Consider the following 24,777-nt stretch of genomic DNA (forward strand, 5'->3'; position numbering starts at 1 on the left):
CTAGCTGTCAACAAAAGTGTCTTCTCATCACCCAAAACAAGGTTGGAAGTTGGATCCAAAGGACAAGGCTCAGAAGAAGAGCTAGGAGAGTCCTTTTCATGTAAGAGGGTAGTACAAGAGCTGTCTTTGCCATTTAATGCCTGATGCTTCTCTTTTATTGTTGGGTCATTCTTTGACTGATGGAGCTTTGTTTGAAGAAGAAAACCAACAGAATCTTCGGCAGTAACCAGTGAGTAATGCACGAAACTGGTTTTGTCCAAACCATTGGAGTAGTTTTTGAAGATGGATTCCTGGTTTGGACAGGAGGTTTTTTCCACAACAATGGCAGAATCATCAACAAAGGGAGGGTTTCCAATTTGGAAAGCAGCCAGATTGATTTTCAATCTATCTTCATAGCTGGTGAAGATTTCTTCCTCATCTTCAATTTGCTGCTAATAAAAAGCTTTGGCCTTCTTTCTACTCTTCTTGATCTTACTCTTCTTTTTTTATGAGGAGTTGGACTCAGCAGAATGGATAGAATGGGCTGGAGAGTAAAAAATCTCGGCATCAATGTCTTTTAGGATGTCCAATTTGGCTTTCAAGGTCAAGGAGTTAACTATATTTTCATTGTCAACAAGGGCTTTAAAATTGAGAAGTCTTTCACTTGGGGATTCTACTTTACTTAACTTGTATTGGATGAACTGAGTGAAGGTCAATGGCTGTTGCTCTTCATCCAACAACTCAGGTAAGCAGGAATCCAGAGTTTCCAACAAACCAGAAGATGCTGATGTCTCCAGAGTTTAGGGTTTGTTGTGTTGTGTCGTGTCGTGTGTGGTATCGAATCGTATTATATGTTTTGTTGTGTTTTCTTACTTTCATGTACAGACCTTATACCTTTAGCTATAGCATGCATGTGTTTGCCCACCAGAACTTAGACACACATTAGGCATGACACTCATAACTTAGTTATGCTTATGTGACACCTTTTAATTATTTTGTACGTGCTTATTATCCCGGAGTCATGCATGTTTAGATAGACATTTTTCTCGGGGATATTTGTTCCCATTTCACCTGATTTTCGCCCAAAACTCTTCAAAGTTAATAAATAAATGGCATAAGAGACCAGGTGCTCGCACTCGGGCGAATTGAGATGCTCTTCGGACCTTCCTCATCCGTAATCAGGCACGGACCCATATATATTTCTGGTTACTATTGCACAGAGGATTTGCAAAAACGTCTAACATGGGATGAGGTGGTTGGTGACATCATATTTGTTTTGAAAAAAATAATAAAGAAAGGAAGAGTTATAATTAGAAAGGGCTAGTATGATCAGATTACTAAAACGGCCATAACTTTTTACCTTCTTGTCCAAAAAATGTGTATTTATACTTGTTTCGAACATCATGAAAAGATCTACAACTTTCTAGTTTATAACGTTTCCTGAATCACCTTCTAAATAGGTCAAACATGAGCTCAAACGTTGGGCAGCCCTCTTTAGACGAATATCATTCATAAAAACTAGTTTCCTATATGAGAAGGCTTCTAGATTGATCTTGAAGGATCTCGCCTGCATCAAAACCTGCTCAGAAATGTGAAAGAAAATTCTCTACATTACCATGTACACTTGAAAGTGCCTTAGGGAAATTATCCAGGGAGGGAAAATTAATTTTTCCCCAATCACCAAATTTTTAGAGAAATCCGTGGGGTTTAGAAGCTGGCAAAATATATTGTTTGTATCATCAATGTCGTGGTCATTGGACTGACCATTGTCTGGAGCTGAGACATACGATCCAAGACTTGATAGATAAGGAGCCTCATATTCTTTGAGAGCTCAATGCTGACCAGAGACCTACGCCGAAAGGTGATCCATATATTCTGAGAATTGATGAAGATGACTTTATCCAGTTCTTCGCGGAACCAGTCATTTCTACTTCCGTTACTCCAGGGCCAAGTGAACCGAAGCGTACTCCATATGTTTTGAGAATTAAAGATGATGAGCTCATTCAGTGGTATGCAGAATCAACTGTTCTTGCTCATACCTCAGCGCCGAGTGATAAGAGGACTTTAAAAGGAAAAGAGCCGATGATTTATAATCAGAAGGAGTCAAGCAGAACTAAGAAGATTTCGCCGATGTCAGAGAATGAAAATCAGTGCAAGCCAGGTCATCCGGACTTTGTGGGACTGCCCTTTCCGAAATTCCTACTCCGGGATCAAACTCGGTAGATGTCATCATGATGGAGGAAGGCGGGTTTCTCGTAAACTTTCAGTGCTAGTTTCTTGTTCATGAATAAGCGTCCAGTTTTTATAGTCTGTCTTTTTGTTGAATCTATGCCAACTCCTGCTTCAAAGTTGGTAAGTTTAGTCGTGTCATTAATAATTCAGAATATGTAGTGTTTGTCAGTTGTCTTATCGAGTCAATGTCCAGTCTTCTGTTAGGTCTGATGTAGAAGCCCAGTGAGGCGCGTCAAAAGTTACTGATATACTTACAGTTTTCAATTCAATAAAATTGTTTATTTTTATATCTTTGATGTTATATGATTCATTCTTAGATCTAATGTTTAAATAACTAAAGCCACCCTTCTCGGAATGAGAATGCAGACGAAATTTCCCTCGAGATCTAGAACATGGTTAAACGAGAGGAAGAGTGTCGAGCATAGCTACTTGAAGAAGAAATCGAAACTATTGATAGTGGTATCGAAATCTGAAATTCAGAAAGATGGATTGGCAAAACTTAATCTCCGAGGAGCGCAAAGAATTAATAAACCTGTTTAGAGGGGTTCATGGTAGTCTTGCTTGATCCTATAAGGATAAACAGGGTGAATGCCTTGTTGATGTGCAAAGCAAGACTCCATTATCTTTAGACATCAAGTTGAAAGTGAAAAATTTTAGAGAGTGAAGCATCAAACATTCAGTTGAGCTGATAAGAAGTTGAGAGAGGACTTTCAGAAAATGAAGTCATATATTTGATCCCTAAAAAAAAAAAAACACACTTGGGCTGCATATTTTCAGTGTGATTCCGAGGTGGAACATTTCAAGAGTAAGGACATTCCACATGTCTAAAAGCAAAAAAAAAAAAAAGAGAGAGAGAGAGAGAAGAAGAATATGAGGAAAAAGAAAAGGAGAAGGGAATGTGACCCTAAAACAACTCTTTGAAAACATCAAAAACCCAGATGATGGAGTCAATGAGATGGATTGCATATGGGAAATCGTCTTCAACACTTGGAGACTCATGAGAGTTGTGGATCTTGAACATGGATTCGAGATCTCCGAGATGAGAGTTGAGCATTGAGATTGAAGTCTTGCCAGCAAATACCACCAGACTCCTCGACAAAAGAAACATACAAAGTTTTGAACCTTTTGCAAAAGAGCTTGCACGTCAAAACACCAGAAGACTATCCTTGAACGTTTGAGCCTTTATAGCCAAAATCCTAATGTCATAAAATTCATTTGTAAACCCTTTGGGCCAAAAGTCAAATCAAACCCTTTCTTTCTAACCATATTATAAACCAGGGGCATTTTTTTTAGAAAGAAAAAGTTCATTTTGAACTACGTTATGACCTGATCCCCACCTCTTCAGGGGTACGAAAGCAGTCCGATTAATTCAGTTTTGGTCGACCTTTGGGATAAAAGCAAAATTATTCCCTGTCAATCCTTTTGAAGCTTAAAAGCTAAACCATTATTTGTTAAACCCTAAAAATGTGAACTACGCGGATCTGATCCTCCATTTTTGGGGTACGTAAGCAATCTGGCAAGACCAGAGCCGGTCCAAATCGTTTGAGCTTTAAACATCCTTCATTTTTGAACCCGAGCCCACCTAGAAAGTTCTTCTGGTGAAATAAGCAAAGGTTCAAGGCAAATGAAAGCAAAAACAGAAAGAAAAGAAAAGAACGAGGTCTGAAGACCCCCTAGGTTGAAAACCTGAAAAGGCGGCCTAGAATAATGTATTTGCTAAGTCAACAACCAAAAGAGTTGGTTTATGTAAAAGGCAAGGGTAGCGGTTTACGGGATTGAAAAACCTGAGAAAGGAATCCAGTCAGGGGCAAAGACTTCGCATAAAGAGTGAGCTGATGAGATACAGAAGGAGTTCCTCAGTCATGAAGAATTCCAAAGTTTGAGTTGCGATTATTCCAGGCGAAGTTGAGATGACTAGTTTGCAAGATTGGAACATGGAAGACATTAGTTGCGACTTCTTGTCAAAAACATAATTGATCAGATGGAGAAGTAGTTTCTGAACATGGCAGCATCCTGAAATCCGAGTAGTGTCTGCGAGACTTACTTTGATATCCTTTCTAAACTAGGGGCATTAAAACTGAGCAATCTGAAGGGGTAATAACCATGACGGAAATCCTGATGGAGAAAATTAGAACCTCTTACACATGCTAGGTGAGCACACCAAGAATATGTACACGTCTGCTTTGGGCTATGGTAGAACACTTGGATCTAGAAGGTCTCGATCCACTTCTAGCTGATGACCCAGAAGATCCATTGAACATTATCATATCAAATATTCACAAACTATTGTTCAGCATTGATTCATCCTCAAAGGCTTCAAGATGTGCAGGCAGTTCTTCTCTGTGCACAACGCTTAGGATCACGGCACCCCAGGGCGGGCCTTCTGTTGGCTAAAGAACTTGAAGATTTTAGTAGTAATGGGTTAGCTGATTTTGTAAACAAGCATCAGAGTCGTCTTATATTACAGATAATCAAATATGTGACAAGTCATCCAGAAAGCAGGTATGCAATTTATGCATGTTTGATGAAATTTTGACATGGGAAGTTTGCTGATCATATTATTGCCCATGTTTTAAATATTTTAAAGCAAAATTCCATCTGAGTAGCGTCATTTATTTCAGGCAAAGAGTAGCTACTGAGTATATGCATTTTGTGTGATATAGACAAAAGATTTTACCTCTGTTTCCTTAATTTTAATATATTATATAAGGACATTGAGGAACAGAAATTTAGGTGATCTGCCACCTCAATTAATGGATGATTTATCTGCTATGATCACAGTCTTTGAAATGAAATTTGTTGTACTGGGCCCGACTCTGCTGAGTTTTGCTATTCCTTCAGAATGCTTTATTTCCTGGTTATCTCTTTTCCTGTTGTTGGTTTTAATGGGCTGTTCAGTAGCTGCTTTTTTCAGCCACGATAACTTAACTGTCTGTTTTGTAAAGGAAAGTTTCTCAAGATGTGTTTGACGCTGGAAACATATGGGGTTTGATGTTTTTTGTTCCAACTAGATCTCTCTATTTGGTTTTCTTTCACTTACTGTAGATTATTAGCATCAAGTGCAAACTTAAGCATCAAATACAGAAAACAAGCCAGGCCTTTGAAAGGGCTAACCAGATACAGTCCACATTGATCTCCAGGAAACACCAGAATGGAAACTTTATTCCCTTATTTGCAAAAGTAACTGCTTCATAGTTGGCCTGGTGGATATGTTTCTCACTTACATTCTGCACTTGCTCATACAGAAATCTTATAGAATGTTCTGCAATTTTCCGAGAATGATCTGAAGCTCAATTAACACATCATTCTCAATGAGAAGTAACAGCGACATCTGAGAAAGATGCACATAACCAATTTAAGTTTTTCTGGAGTTTGAACCAAGTTAAATGTTGTCGGTTGAACTCACCTCATAGCTGGTATTGCCACTAGAATGTGGAATGAATTTCCTCAAAGGTTATATTAATTTTCTCATCCCTTCTGTGAAACGTACTCCAGTTTTCTAATGACTTTTGACCACCCATTTTATGCTACCCATGTGTTCACACCATACTGTGAATGTAACAACTGCTTGCACTTTCTTATGCCTATCATAGTAGTCATGTTCTTTCTGAACTTATTAATGGTTATAAATATCAACGAAGATGGTTGACTAAAATTCTTAAAAATAATTATTTCAGAAGTTCTAAAAAGCCATTGCAGAGTCAAAGATGGTGTTGGTGAAGTTTGTTGATACTCATTAGCCAAATTATCATATTAATGTGATACTGGGATGAAAATGTAAGTGGCTGAATTATAGGTGGGAGGACTGTATAAGGTTAGTAATGTTCATTTTCCAAATTCTTGGGTAAATAAGGACAGGTGGGTTTAGGTAGTTTGGTTTCGACTTTAGAGACTGCACAGGGAAGTTGTATTTGTATCCATTGGGAATAAATGATTTACCAAGGTAGAGGTCTTGGCCTCAGGACAGGTAGTAGACATCTTATGGTTATAATTCCCAGGTCTATTTGTGAATGAGGGTGATATGTTTAAGCATTATTTGACGGATGGGAAAGCGAGACATATCTTGGAGACTAACATATGCTATTGCAGAAATATGGGTGCTAATATTTTTTTTATTTTTTATTTGTATGTGTATTTTAAAACGAGCTTTCAAAATCGGACATTAGGTTCGATTATTACTCTTTTTCTTATTCTTCAATTGTCATGGTGGCTGTCTGCCACTTAAAATTGTGTGCATGATCTTTTTGTTTCAAATTAAGATGTTACATTTTGAACCTTGCTTAAATATATTTTTGAGGATTCTTGGCTTGTTTGAGATGTTTGACCATCCTTCGCAATGCTAGGCTGATTTTTTAACATAATTTTTGAGAAAGAATCTTTGTTTTCGTGAACTAGTAGTTGTGGCTAACCATGCATCATTTTCAGGTGGGCAGGGGTTGGTGAAGCTAGGGGAGATTACCCATTTAGCCACCACAAATTTACAGTTCAGTTTTCTGAAGCATCTGCTGCCCAAGACAGGAAGTTGGAAGCATTGGTTCACAAGGCCATTCAAGAGCTTTGGAGGCCAGATCCTAGTGAATTAACTCTTTTGTTAACAAAGGGTGTTGACTCTACTTTTCTTAAAGTGCCTCCAAGTGCCATTACTTTGACTGGTAGTAGTGATCCATGCTTTGTTGAGGCTTATCATTTATCAGATTCAACTGATGGAAGGATCACACTGCATCTAAAGGTTAGGTCACTCAACTCAATGTCATTTTCAAAGATATTGCAAGTCTTTTGAATTCGTAGCTACTGGTTGGAGGTTATAGGTAATTACTTGGTATTTTATAGAACTGTTTCCACCATCGTAGGTCACTGGATCAACCTACTCAATATATGTTTTAAAATGTGGAGGGTGATGAGATGTTTAGAACTCTCGCAAGGGGCTGGTTAACCCCATGAATTTCCTGATTTTAAAATGTCTGATGTAGAAAATTTAAGGAAATTTTGAAAAATAAGATAAAATGAAGCCAACAAATTGTGAAAACTCAAGATTCGTGTGCTTCATTTTCAATGCTTAAACAGTACAAAACTCACACATTTACTACATTAAAATGAGAATGTTTAAAATGTAATTATAAGTTTTTACTAAGCCAAGTATTCAAATGATTAATGAGTTTGTGCAATTAGTTTTCAAATAGCCAAATTCTACAAGTCAAGATCATGAACTATAGTTACTGGAAAATATAAAAAAGTACTAGAGAATCAAGAGTAATACAGTGATATGGGTATTTTAATCATTTGCTATGAGATTGCCATTCAAAAAATAAATCATTTGCTATGAGAAAGGGGTATTTTGCTAAAACACTTTGATATGGGCCTTTTTTTTCATTTCCTATGAAATATGGCCATTTTAAGATTTTTCTTCTTAAATATTTTTTAATTTTATTTCATTTTGTCCATTTTTTCATTTCTTTATTTTCTCATATTTAGCTGGAATACACAAAATTTGTGTAAAGGTATTTTATTCATTTTCTCTTAGGTATGTTTATTCTGGTTAAATTTCTATGGGATAATTGTATTTTGGTCATTTCCTATGAGATATAGGTATTTTGGCCATTTCTATGAAATAGGGGTTTTTGGTCATTTTTGAATTATGGGTATTTTGGTCACTTTAAGACAATAGTTTTAAAACTGCCTCGCGTCATCGTGGACTCCCCCGAGCCGACTCCTTTTTCCCTTGGTCGCGTTCCGCGTTTTGTCAACGTGTTCCGTGTTTTGCCCTACAGAGTCAACACAAAGTCCTTTGACTCTCCCGAGTACTCAGCCGCGTCAACCGCGTTCTTGGCTGCCTCCGCGCTGAGTCAATAAGGATTTTTCTTGGCCGCATTTTGACTAGCATCCTCATTTTTAAACATTGAGTTTGGTCATTTTTCATGAGGTGTGATTATTTTTGTCACTTGCTATGGTCATTTCCTATGAAAGATGGGTGTGCTACTGTTTTCCCTTATTCAAAATTTTATTTTTTTTAATGAGATAAGGGTATTTTGACCATTTCATTCGAGATTGGGGTACTTTTGTCATTTTATATGGAATAGGGGTGTTTGGTCATTTTCAATGAAATATAGATATTTTGGTAACTTTGTGATAGTGGTATTTTGGTTATTTTCAATGGAGTGGTATTTTGCTCATTTTTCATGAGGTATCGGTATTTTGGTAACTTGTTAAAGATATTGGTACTTTGGTCATTTCCTATGAAATATGGATGAGGATTTTTTCCTTTTTTTAAGATTTATCATTACTTATCTCATCGAAAATTAACCAAAATACTCATACCTCATATAATGATCAAAATACCCTTACACAAGGTTTGTTTATCAAAAGTAATTTTGAGAAAAAAAAGGAACTGAGTAAAAAGTTAAAAAATTAAAAATATATAGTAGAATCTTCCATTTCAATGAAGTAGGGGTATTTTGGCCATTTTCTATGAAATAGAGATGTTTTGGTTTGATGATCTCGTTTTTTTTATGTGGGGTATTTGATTCATTTCCTATGAAATATGGGGGTCCTAGGATATTTTCTCTTTCTAGGATTTTTGTAATATTTTAAGTTTTTTGATAAAAAATCGCTTGTGACAAAAAATCGCCGCTTGTGATAAAAATTCACTTTTGATTTTATTCCACAACAGAAATGACTTTTTTTTTTTGTTGATTTTAGGTGTTTTTGGAGTAGAAATAACAAGATTTTGCCCTATTCTACATACCAAATATGTTTCCTCTGATTTTAAATGTTGCTCCGGAGTTTTTTTTTATCGTACAGGAAAAACGTTTTTCTTGAATGTAGCCAAATACATCCTTATCCTTAAGGGTGTATTTGGCCCTTGGGTTTGTTCATAATTAGAAAGAAAAAATAAACACAAATTCATTAAGAAAATCTCAATTTTAAATTTGAAATTAAAGGACACATTATAACTACTTCAATATAAGAGTATTGTAAGTCATGGCCGCCTCCAGATGAACGGCTTGGATCATTGAACAAGTGACCGACCCCTTTGAACTTTCGCTCGATGTATTTCCAATGAAATAAGGGCCGGTATGGATGCCGAGAAGATTTTGATTTGGATTTCTCACATTTGCAGCCCATTTTGTGTTGTGATTTGGATCCGGATCAAATCCTTTGATTTCCAAATCAGCGACTAACAGTGGAAAATATCATGATATTTTTTATTTCTAGTTTTTCCCTGATATAAACCCATAAGTAACCAAACAAAAATTAAAATCTCCCGAGATATACACTTCCCAAGAAATTTCCGGAACCGGAATATGCTTGGTGGAAGTAACGTAAACATATTGTCATCATCAAGCTTAGCTATATGTTTCACCTTATCATCGAAATCAATTTGGTCCATCAACCTTAGATAAATGTTTTACCTTCTCTCATCCTTATTCCCCTAACTTTGTGTTGTACACGATATAAACTAGGACACTTAAACCTTATTTGCTCAACGGATTCCTCTTCTTTGTGTGCACTTATCAATTGCATAAATAATAAATTCACAAATATGTTTCACAATATTATCCTCTACATAAAAAATATTATCCTCTTCAAAACCATTCAAAAAAAAGAAGAAATTATCCGGTCCAATCTTCAACTAGTATGGTAAAAATGAAAATTCAATAATAGATTAATATACTAGGAAAAGAAGGAAGAATCACCAACGTTATGACTGCTTAACATCTTAAAATAAGTCAACTTATGCTTCAGTGCGATGTGTGTGAAAGCCGATCATCACGCTACTATGGCAGATCAGCTGAACTACATTTTAGTGGTTCAAACTGTCATGCCCCAACTCGTATCGCAAGGTTCCACACTTGTGTGAAGTGGGCGTGATAGCCAATAGTTCAAATGCAAAATTAAAGTACAACTATTCATTCATGGATTCAATATTAAATATCAAAACAAACTTTTTCCACATAATTATCAAACATGCATTCCAAAAAGTTCTATGTTCAATAGACCTTATCATAGTCTTACATTCCCAAAAAAGAAATAAAACTAAAAAGTGACAGACTAACTTTGATGTACATGCCTCAACTACAAGCGTTCTTCTTTCAATCCTCCACCAGATAAGTCAAGCACAGCTATCGCCTCAAGATTACTGATCAGCAAAAGTAGTCATAAAAGTTGGGATACGCTACACAACTCAGTAGGTAATGTAACTACTACTTTAGGAGTCTGGAACATGTTTGAGGTGGAGTAAAATCAGTGTTCAGTGGTCCATATTTAATTTTCGATACTCTTGCGAGTCATACTCAATAAGCAAATTTTCAAATTTTAGATTCAATATCAAATGAGTCAAGTTCAACACTCAATGGTTCAAAGTTCAGAGTGAAAATCAGTGTTCAATGGGTCATATTTAATTCTCAATACTCTTGTGAGTTGTGATCTCAGGTGCAACCCAAGAGGGGGTGAATTGGGTTTTTTGAGAAACCTTTTTGATTAATCTTTTGAGCAAAGCTTTTTCTTTTACTATCAAACTAAAAGCAATAAAAAAATCAAAGTGAATATTATCGAGCAACCAGAAGAAGTAGATGAGAAGAGATAGAGAGATACCACACACAATATTTATAGTGGTTCGGGCCAAATCCAGGCCCACATCCTCTCGCTCAAGGAATCCCCTCCTTGAATCTTTAGTGTCTTTCCGACCTCAATGTAGGTAGAGATCAAACCGTTACAAGTCACCGATTTCAATTTCTTTTCGGATAGAGATTACACCATTTACACGCCGTTCTCCGTGCTTCCTTTTTCTTCAAGGGTTGATCCAGTGTCCATCTCACCAACACAATGAAGAAATGATACAAGGAATGATTTGCCTCTTCACAGGTGCCTATACCAACCGCTCAAATTATATGTAAGATCAATGGCACTTGAGAGAATATGATTATTCAAGCCTTCTTCAAAGATTCTCAGATGATGAGCTTGAAGATAAGCAAAAGGAGTCCCTCAAAGGGTTCTGATTCTCTTGAGAGATGTATCAAGTTCTTGAACGTTATTGTGGGTGAACCAAATGGTCCTATTTATAGAGAAACTCATAATATCTCATTTTTGGAAGGTCCAACGGTCTCAATGGAAGATCCTTGGTCGACCAAGCTGGTTGTCGAACTCGCGCCTCCATAAGATATTTGGTTGACCGAGCGAATGCTTTGGTCGGCTGACCACATACTTGGTTGACCAAGCATATCCCTTGGAAGACCGACCAAAGTTTATGAAAGTTTAATAAATAAAATTGATTTCAATGCTTTGGTCGACCAAGGATATCTCTTAGTAGTTCGACCAAAGTTTCTGGAAGTTTAATAAAATCGATTTCATTGATTTGGTTGACCAAGAAATATCTCTTGGTAAACCAAGCACACTTCCTAGAAATTTATTTAATAAATTCGACTTCAATGCCTTGGTCGATCAAGCAAAGCTTTTGGTCAACCGGGCAAAGTGTTTGGAAATTTATTAATTAAATTTCACATTGCTTTCCTTCGGACTTTAGGGCGCACCTTTGGTTGACCAACCAAAGTTGTTCTATGGGTTCCAATGGACACCTCATTAGCCCTAGGGTCAGCTCGAGTTTCTTGGTCCATTTAGATAATATTAAGCATTTTAAAGTGTCATGGCCATTCTAGATTATGAAGGGAATTTGGTTTTACATTCTATTGATGAAAACCACTTCCGATCTTCAGTGCTTCACGATTAATTCTTCTTGAGCCTTAGCTTCAAAATGTCTTCAAGTTTGATATTGGCCTCAGCTCTTCATCCAATGTCTGAGTAGTGAGCACCTTCTTTGACTTGTTGTATTGGTCATTTGATCTTTGATATGCAATGAGATAGCTATGACCATTGCTGTGAACTTAGCCAAATTCACTTTCACATAAAAAAGCATTAGTCCAACAATATAACATGGAAAATCAAATTTGATGGCTTGTTTTTTTTAAAGACAACACCAATTTTCATTAATAATGGAAGATTACATGGGGACGAGGCGTCCCTCGATTAGATCCCCTGGATTATCCATCCAGTCCTATCCCCCCATAATTAACGAGGGCAGATTACAAGAGTTAAGGAATTACAGCCATGGTGCGTTAAAGATTATACAAGTCTCCTTCCTATCAATCCCCTCCTTTGCCAGGGTATCCGCTTCCGAGTTTGCAGAACGTGGCATATGATTGAGAGATGGTTTGGTAATCCGAATCAAGTTCCGAATAGCGTCTAAAGTTTGATATAATTGCCAACGTCCACAGCAGCGATTTGATGCCCACGCGATCGTATTAGTTGAATCCCCTTCGATAATAACAGGCCCCAAATTATTTGTTCAGTACCATTGGAGGCCGAATAGTAATGTCTCTGCCTCAGCTTCATTGGCATCACAGACGCGAGCAAGTCCCGAATAAGTCATGATTGTTCTACCTTCCGCATCCAAATGATTCTCCCAATCCCAACCCTCCCCGGGTTACCCAGTAAATTCCCATCAAAGTTTAATTTGAACCATCCGTCGGGAGGCCGAGTCCATTGAGGTGCTGATATCATTGTACTCCTCTCTAATATGACCTAGTTCCAATTCCTCAAGATAGTTCCCATAGAGTATGGTAGCCCCATCTTTACTTTTGTCCATGCAATGATAAGAACTTTTACTTCCAGAAAAATATGTTGCCAAGACTTTTCTTTGTTATGAAATATCCGGTTGTTACGCTCCCGCCGAATACACCATAGAATGGCATATGGGATGGTGGCCCACATTGGTTGTCCAAGGCATCCCGTGACGGCCCCTCCCCAATCAGTAATAATTTTCGAGACCCGTCGTTGTGAGACCCATGACATGCCACAAGCTCTAATAATTGACATCCATATGTTGTAAGCAAAAGAACAATGTACCATCAGATGGTCCAGATTCTCCTCCTCATTGCGACACAGTGTACACCAGCTCGCGAGATGGATGCCTTGCTCTTAAGTCGTTCGCATGTATTGATACATCGGTAAGCAACGGTCCATGCAAAAGCTGCTATCTTGGATGGGATGATTGGCTTCCAGACACAAGCCCTCCTTGAAGATGTTCCACTTCCATCATTAAGTTTTTCGAAAAAAGTTCGCACCAAAAATCTACCATCTGCATCCGGCGTCGAAATCCATTCATCCGGGTTGTTAGGGGAGAAATAGCATTTGGATAATAGAGCAAGTAATCTTCCAAGATTTGCTGTCTCTGAATCTTTATGGTTGCGCCGCATTCTGATATCCCAAAAAATATTACCAAACCCACCACCACGGGTCAGATATCATCGCATCTGGGTTACATGTGATAAGATAAAGATCAGGGAAATTATCTTTGAGAGTGCCATCACCAATCCATAAATCCAACCAAAATCAGACTTGATCTCTGATACCCACCTTAAATCGTAAGAAAGGTAGAAAGTAGTCCCGAACAGCATGTATTGACTGCCATGCCCCGGATCCTTTCCCAGAAGACGACCATTAGATTCCCACTCCCCCCACCCGCAACCGTCCTTGTCCATAGTGCCTCATTTTCCACCCCAAATCTCCATAGCCATTTTCCCAAGAGTGCCCTATTCCGAAGTCGTACCTTTCTGATTCCCAAACCCCCTTTACGTTTGGCTTTGCACACCTTTTCCCATTTGAGCAAGTGTTTCAATCTTTTTCCTTCCTCCTTTCCCTTCCATAGAAAATCCCCTGTAATTTTTCGATCCTCTTCGCGACTTTTACCGGTATTTTGAAGAGGGACATGAAATACACAGGCATATTCGATAATGCTTCTTTGATGAGTATTCCTTCCTCCGAATGAGAGATATTGCTTCTTCCATGTACTAAATTTTCTCTCAATCCATTCTATCACCGGATCCCACTGTGCAGCCTTAGGGAAATCATATCCCAGTGGTAAGCTGAGATACTTAATTGGTAACTTAACATTCAAACAACCAACCAATTAACTCAGCTAATTCCGCCATCCGTGATTCATCCATATTAATCCCCGCTACTGCACATTTGGCAAAATTGATCTTCAAACTAAAAATGATTTCGAACCACCAAAAGATACACCTTATATTCCGCATGCTTTCCCCATCATCTTCGATTAACGGAATGATGTCATCTGCAAATTGTAGATGGGAAACGGTAGCAGAATTTTGACAACGTCTAAGTCTACTGATATAACCCATTTGTTCATCTCTCGAGATTAGCTGGCTTAACTCTTCCTTTACCATAATAATTAAGGCGATAGTGGATCACCTTGTCGTAAGCCCCGCGAGCTGCTGAGATAAGCCTCCGAGGATCCATTTACCTCGACCGAGAATGATGCGGAACTGATGCATGCACGAATCCAACATCTCCATCGCTCACCAAAGCCCATCCTCCCCATCACATAATCCAGAAATCGCCGATCTACATGATCGTAGGCTTTTGCCAGGTCCACCCGCATGATAATGCCGCTACTTCCCTTCCTTTTCACCGTGTCTAGAACTTCATTGGCTATGAGTATTCCATCCAGAATTTGCCTATGTTCTACAAAAGCACCTTGATACCTTGAAATGGTATTCCCCATAACCGCTGAAAGTCTCCAGGCAAGAACCTTTGCCAACAACTTATATAAACAATGGATAAGACTAATAGGGCAGAAATCCTTCAACCTCCAATTTTCGGAATAAGTGTGATGAATGTAGTGTTGGCTTCTTTGTTGATTATGCCTCTCTCATGAAATTCCATAATAAAAGACTATCTCATTTTTTATAAGATCTAAGTATCGTAGGTAAAAGTCCATTGGAAATCCATCCGGTCCCGGAGCCTTGTCCATCTTCATAGAATTAAGAACCACTTCGATCTCTTCCATTATGAACATCTGTTCAAGACCCATTTTTTTTTCGGTCGATATCAATTTGAATTGAATTCCGTCTGGTAAAGACCTTCGTGAGTGGGAACATGTGTACAACTTCTGATGGTATGCTACAATTGACTCCTTTATCCCTGCTGGATCTTCAATCGGTGCTTCATTCACTCTCAAGCAACTTATCTGATTAATTCTCTTCCCGGTACTGGCCATTTTATGAAAATATTTAGTGTTGTTGCCACCTTCTTTTAACCATACCTCACGGGATTTCAATCTCCAGCTTATCTCCTCGCGTCTAATGATTTCCTCGTATTCACCTTTGATTTCCTCGTAATCAAAACATAGGTTTCCAGAGTACTTGTTGAACCCTTGGGCTAACATGACTCATACTTAATAACCAAATTTTCAAATTTTATATTCAATATCCAATGAGTCATGGTCAACACTCAGTGGTTCAGAGTTAAATATTCAAATATCCAATGAGTTATATGTTCAATGGGGACAAATTTAGGTTTTCAAGGTTTACATTGTTGAATTAGTTTCATGTGCTTTACTCAAAAAATAACAAGCATACAGTCAAACATAAGATATATCTCATTATTGTAAGGCGTGAGTAGCTTACTTGTGAATTCATTAGTTTCTGTGAATTTAAATCTATTCAAATATGGTTTGAGGCGGATTAAGTCTTCTATGGGCGGTGTTGATAGGCATTGCACCAACTACAGTCTAGAGTCTGATGCTCATACTATCAGGATTCCTATGTCAAGGTCAAAGACCCTCAGAACTGAGGTAGAGACCTAAGCCATACCCATATCCAGGTCGACATATACACCTAAGTGCCCTAGAATATCAGAAGATGACCTCTTGGGATCAATCCACAACCCCTAAGGTGTTTCTCCCACTCAAAGCCCATACCGGAATTCCCAATCAAGGGTCTGCCCTATTAAGACTCTGGATTAAGAGCAAGCTAGAGTCCAGAAAGTATCTCTTATCCCACATTCTTATTGGTTTATTTGATTCAAGTTTCATTATTCTTTTTTTTTTCAATAATTCAAACGACCCACTATTCAAGTTTGGGTTCCATTATGTGATTCTGATTTACAAATATTATAATAAGCTTCAATATATTTGACCTTTATTATGAATTTCACTCAGAATGTTCAATGAGATGCCAATCGCTCAAAAATGTTTCAAAGGTTTACCATTCAGGCATTCAGCCATCATTAGGAATAGATACCTCATATATTCTTCATAGGTGATTCACGACATGAAATTTTACACCTTGATGATTACAAATCAAGATAATGGCAAAAAAATACCCAAATAAAAATCCTTAGACAAGTATTTTAATTACATTTTTCAATAATTCATTGAAAAGTTCATTGTTCGGTATAGTGCTTTCAGACAAATCATTTTTGTAAAATCTATATCTAGAAATCTAGATGTCAAAAAATGATGATTCCAATTTTTTCTGAAACTAGAAAAGCTGAAGTACCTTAGCATGAAATTTCAACATCAAATTCATTCTACAAATACACTTGAATTTTTAGCAATTAAGCTCAAAATTCTGGACCAGTTAGTTCACCAAATTTTTGTAACTAAACTTGTGATTTTGGTCAAAAGCATAGACAACGGTGTCAGAATTTCGTGAAATGTATGTCATTTGAAAGATCTTGCTGTATAGAACAAATTTTATGAAGCTCTTATTTTCATTTGATGACTCCATGGTTGATTACAATGGAAACAATCAGACAGAGGTCAAACAAGATTTCTTATTGTGGTTGCTAACTAGCAGTTACAAATGATTTTATTTTTTCCAGAAAAATCATGAAATCCAAATCCAATAAATTTTTGTCACAAACTGTTAACCCATCAAGGATGGCTACGATTCTTTTTTCGGATACATAGGATGACTGAAAAAATTATGAGTTTGATTCATGAGCAAAATAATTTTTCTATATTTTATAAAAATGAGTCAGAATGTGTAACTTCTGGAAACATATTTCACATGAAGAGAAACCTAGAATATTCAAGTAAAACCTAATCTAAGAGATATCATGCCTTAATATTGATCCAAAGGTATTCCAAAATAATTAAGTAGGTAAAGTAACCTACCTCGTTGGATGAGAGTTCTTCCAACAAGTTTAGGTTCAACTTATGTTTCCTCACTTACTTTCTTCAATTTTCCAATGATTCCCCCCAAAAAGTTTGAGGAAAATACACATGAGAGTTCTCTTAAGAGAGGGAAGGTGAATGAAGTTGAAAAGGAGGTAGGTAGGGGACATTCAAAATAGCTTGGGAATGTGGAAGAGCATTAAATGCACATGAGAGTTCTCTTAAGAGAGGGAAGGTGAATGAAGTTGGAAAGGAGGTAGGGGACATTCAAAATAGGTTGGGAATGTGGAAGAGCATTCATTTTTTATAGAGACATTCTTTCCATCTATGGAAACTCTAGACTTCTCTGTCTCATAGGACCAGTGAAAGTATTTTCTATAAAAGACTTCGACGAAATGGTACCAAGCAATTGGGTATTCGTCCTCAGGAATGGTACTTTGAGCTGTCTCCCACCAATAACGGCCCTTAACTTCAAACAGGAAAGTTGCCAACTCAACCTTCATATTATTCAGACGCATCATAACATGAAAAAGCTTTTCAAGTTCATTCGCCCAATTTTCTGCCCACCTGCGGATCTTTGGTTCCTTTGAATGGCGGAGTCGTGAACCTCTTAAACCACTCAAAAATTACAACCTCTTCAACCTCTCAATGCTGACCTTGTTGTTGGACCGTAGTGGCAATCGCCTCAAGGGCCCATTGAGCACCAGCCAACGGGTTGGCGGGGTCAACTCCTGCTTGTCTTCCTCGAGTAGCCCTCACTGTTGAAGACGAAACTTAACATCCGGGATTCTAATTCAAAGGGTTCTTCAAAATATGATGACTTCATGTCACTTGTTGCTTGGAACTTCCATGGATCTAAAGCTTAAGCTCTAGTACGACCTTATGTCGCACCCCAACTTGTATCCCAAGGTTCCACACTCATGTGTACTTCGACGTACAGGATTTCCATGGATTCAATATTAAAGATCAAAACAAACCTTTTTTTTTTCAGAAATGAATCAAAACAAACTTTTTCCACATAATTATCAAACTTGCATCCCGGGACATTCCATGTTCACACTTTTATGAGCCTTCTTTAATCTTTAGTGGTGCACATGTTTTTTTTTATTAGTTTAGAGGTATTTTATTATTCATACTAAGTTGTTCTAAGTGAGTTTCAAACACCCACACATTTCACAAACCTCGGGGTGTGCAATGTGGGCGTTACTTGTCTTTTGGATATTTAAAGATGTGTTTCGAAGTCAGATTAAAGTCTTAGATCAAGAGCTGGGATTTAATTAAGGTTTTCTAAGAGTTATGTGGACTGATATATATATATATATGATGGGGTATAAGAAAAAGCCCCCAATCTCCACACGACACATGGCACTATGGACTTGATCCACTAGCAGGTTGACACATGTCCTCAAGGGTAAAAGGGTAAACTAAGGCCCAAAGCCCTCACTATAAATAGCCCTCATAAAGACAAGGTGAGGGACTCGAATCCCAAGAAATCACTATTCATCGCTTTGACAGTTCAATTTCACTGACTTGAGTGTCGAAGTGCCCGTCTGGAGCAAGGACTCCGGGTTGGCCTTCTGACCTCGTGCGTCACTGTGTAGGTCATTGCATCTCAACCAGTTCAGCGATCAGGACTCGCCAAGTCAGCTCTTACGTCACTGCCTTATCTGTTACCAGTTCCGGGTATATATATATATATATATATATATATATATATATATATATATATATATAAAGTATTTTTCTAATGTTTTTATGATTTGGAGTTTTGAATCTCTAATACCCGAATAGAGTGACTCCATTCATCTGTTTCCTTGATCTCTATCTATTTTTCTGCCTTTTGTATGTTTTGTGATTGGCTGCCTCATTGTCTAACTTTTATGAAGTTAAATGACTTCTAGTCAACTGGATCATGGTTTCTTCAGCTATTCATTTTAGGTCATTTCATGTCCTGGTTTGATTTTGTAGTCGTGGGACCTAACTATATGTCAATGCTTTCATTTCTGCCAATTTGATTAGATAAAGTGATAAACTGCACACTATACAAACCAGAGATGTGTTGCAGGTCCTAAATTTGACTGAACTAGAACTTAATAGGGTGGATATTCGTGTTGGACTATCTGGTGCATTGTATTTTATGGATGGATCTCCTCAAGCAGTGCGCCAGTTGCGTAATCTTGTTTCACAGGTTTGATTTAAATGGTTTGTTCCATTTTTCATTTTTCCTCATATACTTGTTACTGTATCTCACCTTGGTAGCTTTGTATGCTTGTTAAACTTAATCCATATTTAATGTGCACAAATTAATTATTTTACAGCTTTATTACCGTCAGCATTCTCGAGTGTACATTATTAGGGTTATCCACTACAATTATTATTTACTTTCAGTATTTCTGTAAGTACATATGCCATACTAACATCGTTTTGTATTTTGTCTCTGGTGGCTAATAGTTGTAATTCGGGTTTTCTGATTTTTTTATTAATTATCCATCTTGCACAGACTGTTTGTGATCTACGACTTTTTATTTTTGTGTCGGGATTCAATATTACATCTGAGTGATAAGTAATAATGCATGTCTGATTATAGATGTCCTTCCATCCATTTATCTTCAGGGTTCAAATCTTCTATGATCACCACATATTTCTTTCTTGGTTTTTCTGTTGACCTTTCTCCTCTTTTTTTTACCGTCTTCTTGTTAAGACGTTGGAGCCACTGGCAGTTTGTTAGACATTCTGCTTTAGCATCCCTTCAAAAGAGAAGGAAAATAATGGATATTCACATTTCCTACTTATGCTTTGTGGAGTCATTTCTTTGCTGTAGACTTGTCCCACTTTACAGAGAAAACTTCTTATTGTAACTAAGCTTATTAAGAAAATGAAAGAGAATTGGAACATACAAGACAACATCCACCCTACACAAGGGGGCACACAATGGCCTAAATCACTTTAACTGGCTGGTGAGTCTAGTGCCTAATTTGTCTCTCTGGACATGTTCAAACAAGTCAACAACACATCCAAGGTAACCGTGTCATGGTTCTTCACCAAGTCATTTCTAAAGAAACCGCATCTCACTCTTTGGTCAAGTCGAGCAAGTACTTTCTGTGGTTTCCGGACACATGGTCAATTCCCTAATGGAAGGGTTGACATCATATGATTCCATCTCATAAAAAGATAGAAAAAATGCTTTTAATAATAGTAAAAGACAAAAACAAGTTCACATTTTATTTGGTTTTATTAAACAACACGTTTTATTTACTAAATTAATACAAGCTTTAACTTAATCTTTGTTTTAGTTTTTGTTATGTCTTCCTCCCTACTTTGTCTCTTTTCTACAATTCGAAGATTACATGATTAAAAAGCTTTCGCAACCGAACAACCATCACCCTTCTCTGAACGAACAATTGCAATGACCGGACATTTCTTTTTGTCATCATTGGCAAGGTTTTAAATTTCGGTTTCAGTTTCGGCCGCAATGGAAATCAAAATATTTCGGTTTTGATGGAAATTTCGGTCGAAATCTTGTAAATTGCGTTGAAAATTTTCGGTTTATCTAAAATTCAGTCAAAAATTTAGAAATTTCGGAAATTTAAGTGGAAATCTTGTAAAAAGGAAATTTCTAATTGTCGGTGGAATTTCGGAGATTTTTGGGTAGAATTTCGGCGAAATCCTTGTAAAAAAAACGAATCCATGCGAATTTTGTTTCAGTCTTGGTGGAAATCCAAAATTTCGGCCGAAATATTTCTGTTTTGACCGAAATTTAAAACCTTGATCATTGCTCCCCCTATCTCTCTCACCGAACAAAATCACTGCTCATTGATGTCATTCTTCCGTTTTCCATCCAAAAATCTTTCCGAACCATTTGAAATTTTTCTGACCATATGGATCTGTCTGAATGAGGGAAGTCATAAACTACCTCAATAAACAAAGCAGCTTTGTTGTTAAAATCTTACGATTTACTATTTGAATCTTACATTTGAAATCGATTCGTGGGTTGAACAATTCAAATCGGACGAAGAATCTTTTCTCGTAAAAATCTTACGATTCAAGTACGATTCGACTTTGAATTGTGTGATTTTTACAATTCTTTTTAAGAATTTTACGATTATGTCTGTTTTGGATTCTGAGAACTGATTGTAATTTCAAAATGAAAATCATTTCAAAATGCTTTGTTTATTGCTGACATTTCTTTGTATGATGATTATTATAGATTTGACTATGTACTTTGTTTACTGTTGTGATAAATTATATAATGATTTATTATATGAAGAATATAGTTTGTCCTTTGTTTAGTAATTTATTCTGCGATGAATATGGTTTGTGTTTCGGATTACTAATCATAGAATTTTATATTTAATTTAATAGTTTCAAATGGAAAATAGATAATTACTCATTTTATTCTTATTTTTACCTTTTTATATTTTTTAAATATTTTTTCTCATTTTTATATATAAATTTGAAAAAATCTTACAATTTACAATCCGATTTACGTTTCGAACCCTGTTACGATTTATGATTCGATTCCGATTTTCAGAACCTTGATTCTGTCACATTTGTTGAAGAATATGGTCATTTACAGAGAAGTTTTTGATACTCTGAACATTAACAGAGGTTTTTTTCCCATTTCTTTTTTTTTCTTTTGTTTAAGCCATGGATTGGTGAAATATACCCAAAAGAACTATAAAAAACACAGCCTCACTTTATTGAAAAAAAAAGATTCAGACACAATCATTTACCAATAAATGGATCAGAAACAATAACTTGAAGTTACACAATCTCTTTAATATTAGCAAGTCAATTAATGAGCAACAAAAGGATAAAAATTCCTTTGCTGTCCGATGCACATGAGGGTTCCTGTTCTCATGGGAACATGTTTCATAGGATTCAGCTAAGAAGGCAGAATACTAGTGACAATATATACATAATTATAAGTTTTATATTGCAACCTGTAAAAAGGCAGAATACTAGTGACAATATATACATAATTATAAGTTTTATATTGCAACCTGTAAAATATTGAAGATTTCCACTAATCTTTGCTTATCTTACAATCAAGCCTAATGAGTGTTTATATAGAACACTCAAGAGGATCAGTGTTGCATGGATTCGGATTCGCGTGTCGGGATCCGATACGGATTCGAGGTGTTGGATTCGGCAAACCCCCAAAAGTAGGGTTCGGATTCGGTAATTTTTAAATAAAATAAAATTTTCAAAATTTAATATTTAAATATCTATATGTCTATGCATATATATTCATGAAAAATTTTAGGGTAGAGGGTAGAGGGTAGAGGCGATTTTTGTATTAAGAGAGCTTAAGGAGCAAGGGTTTGATGTTCGTGGGTTGAGGCGCTAGGGTTTTTTATTAAAAGAGTACGGGTTGTGATTTCATATAAAAAAAAGTTAAGAAGAAAATACATTTAAAGGGAAAATATACAGGATTCGCATTTCAAAAGAGATAACGATGAATCAGATTCACCCGAGAAAAAGAGGATTCGTGCGGGACACGGCTACGACAAGAATCCGGGTGTGTCCCAAGTGAATCCATGTCCGATTCGGATGCGGAGACGTGTCGACACGGATTCGACAGAGGGGGGGCAAAGAATCCATGCAACATAGAAGAGGATAAACATAGAAACTAGTATCACAAGATTTATGAAAATAGATTTGACAAGATATGAAAAGATAATCTCAATACCTAATCTAGCCTCCCTGCGTAATCTTCCCCAATTAATCCAAATCAAATCTTGGAAGATGTGATTTTATTCTACCTAATCAAACCATAGTTGCCTAATCAAACCTATTGGTGAGATCTCACATATTCTAACATGCCCCCTCAAACGTATATGGATTGAAAATCGATATACGTTTGATTACAATGAATATCCCCAAAAAAATGTAAAAATTTGCCAATTCTGTTGCACGTTGTCACGATTGATGTATGTTGCCAATATTGTTGAAGATGATGGCCGCCTGTTGTTGAAGAATGAGTCGCATTAAAAGGTGAGCCGCGAAGAGCTCTAATGAACTGGATTGGACTCAAGCCTGAATGGGCGAGTCATTAGGCCGATTAGAATATCGAACCTTCAGAAAAGGGGTCACAATGGACCAATGCCGGAATGGGCAAGAAATGCGTCACAATGGACGAATGCTGGAATGGGCAAAAAATGGCCTCTATGGGCAAAAGAAAGCCTCAATGGGCAGACTTCACGGGTCAGCTTGAGATACCGATCCTTATGAAAGAGAGAAATTGCTCTCTCAGGCACGAACCTCAAGGAGAGAGGCCCCTCAACTGAGTAGAGCTCCTATTTCAGGCACGTACCACAAAGAGGTACCTCAACCGAAATAAGCGAAAGACAAAAATATAAAGAGAGGAAAGAAATAGAAGAGAAAGTGACAAATAGCGGCTAAGAATGGTGTCAACAATTATCGACGAAAAATTGGACATTGAAAAAAAGTGTGCAAATATCAAATCTGTGTTTTGAAAATGCAAATCCCTTTTTTTTTTTGTGAAGGTATTGACAGCAAAATAAGAAGACCGTGTAATTGCCACAAGATGATGAGAGGGGCGCAAATAAAGAAGATGAGGGGTTATTGAAGGCAACTAAGAAAGTCTTGAAAATTAGATGGGAAAAGAATGGAAGGAGATTTAACAAGAATGCTACGGAATTATGCTAAGGATGCAAGGAGATTGAAACTAATGAAGCTGCTAAGGAAGGCACTACTAGTGGTGTTAATTTGAGAAAGAGAATGTGGGAGCAATGGTGGCCGGGCGGACGGCTAGATCGGCCATCTGCCGGAGAAAGCAGCTATTTGTCTTGTGGTTACTCCAAGATCGGTGGCTCTGATACCATGTAAAACTGTTAACTTACCAACTTCTCCAATAGCTTAAGATGTTGGAGAAAGGCGTTATTTATCTTTTATACTTTAACACTTCCCCGCACGTGTGGCCCACTTGGCAAGCATGTGGCACATGTGGTCCCACTTTGGGCCGACCATCGCATGTGGATTTTCGCTATCCAGGAGGTTTGAACTCGAGACCTTGGGCTCTGATACCATGTAAAATATTGAAGATTTCCACTAATCTTTGCTTATCTTACAATCAAAGCCTAATGAGTGTTTATATAGAACACTCAAGAGGATAAACATAGAAACTAGTATCACAAGATTTATGGAAAGAGATTTGACAAGATATGAGAAGATAATCTCAATACCTAATCTAGCCTCCCTGCATAATCTTCCCCAATTAATCCAAATCAAATCTTGGAAGATGTGATTTTATTCTACCTAATCAAACCATAGTTGCCTAATCTAACCTATCGGTGAGATCTCACATATTCTAACACAACCCAATTGTATTTTGATGTAATTTGTCAAGTAATTCCCCATGTGATTTGCTTGCAAATTTGGAATGTACACCCAAATTGTCCGTAAGTGTTTTCTTCATATGGGTTTTCAGATTAATTCATGTTTGCAAGGGGATTGTACACCTTGAGTGCACTATCTCTATGTGCTCTATATACAGCACCAGAAATGGTTGATCTCCAGGGTTTGCATCCACTGCGCCAAGAGCACAACCACCGGTCACCCATCAATAA

General features: G+C 37.1%; 1 pseudogene across 1 annotated transcript in view; it reads left to right on the plus strand.

Moving 5' to 3' along the window:
* Nucleotides 1–694: 694 nt before the first annotated feature.
* LOC143891105 (protein TPLATE-like) overlaps nucleotides 695–24,777 on the plus strand; it is a 29,577-nt pseudogene continuing 5,494 nt past the window's right edge. Inside the window, exons 1-6 of the transcript XR_013255280.1 lie at nucleotides 695–724; nucleotides 1,825–2,140; nucleotides 2,279–2,331; nucleotides 4,363–4,713; nucleotides 6,637–6,940; nucleotides 19,251–19,373. The product of XR_013255280.1 is annotated as a protein TPLATE-like (transcript). The remainder of the gene's footprint in view (nucleotides 725–1,824; nucleotides 2,141–2,278; nucleotides 2,332–4,362; nucleotides 4,714–6,636; nucleotides 6,941–19,250; nucleotides 19,374–24,777) is intronic.

The sequence above is a fragment of the Tasmannia lanceolata genome, unplaced genomic scaffold (assembly GCF_043159265.1).
Source record: "Tasmannia lanceolata isolate RefF3 unplaced genomic scaffold, GAP_Taslan_0.1 ptg000013l, whole genome shotgun sequence".
In the NCBI taxonomy this organism is placed as follows: Eukaryota; Viridiplantae; Streptophyta; class Magnoliopsida; order Canellales; family Winteraceae; genus Tasmannia; species Tasmannia lanceolata.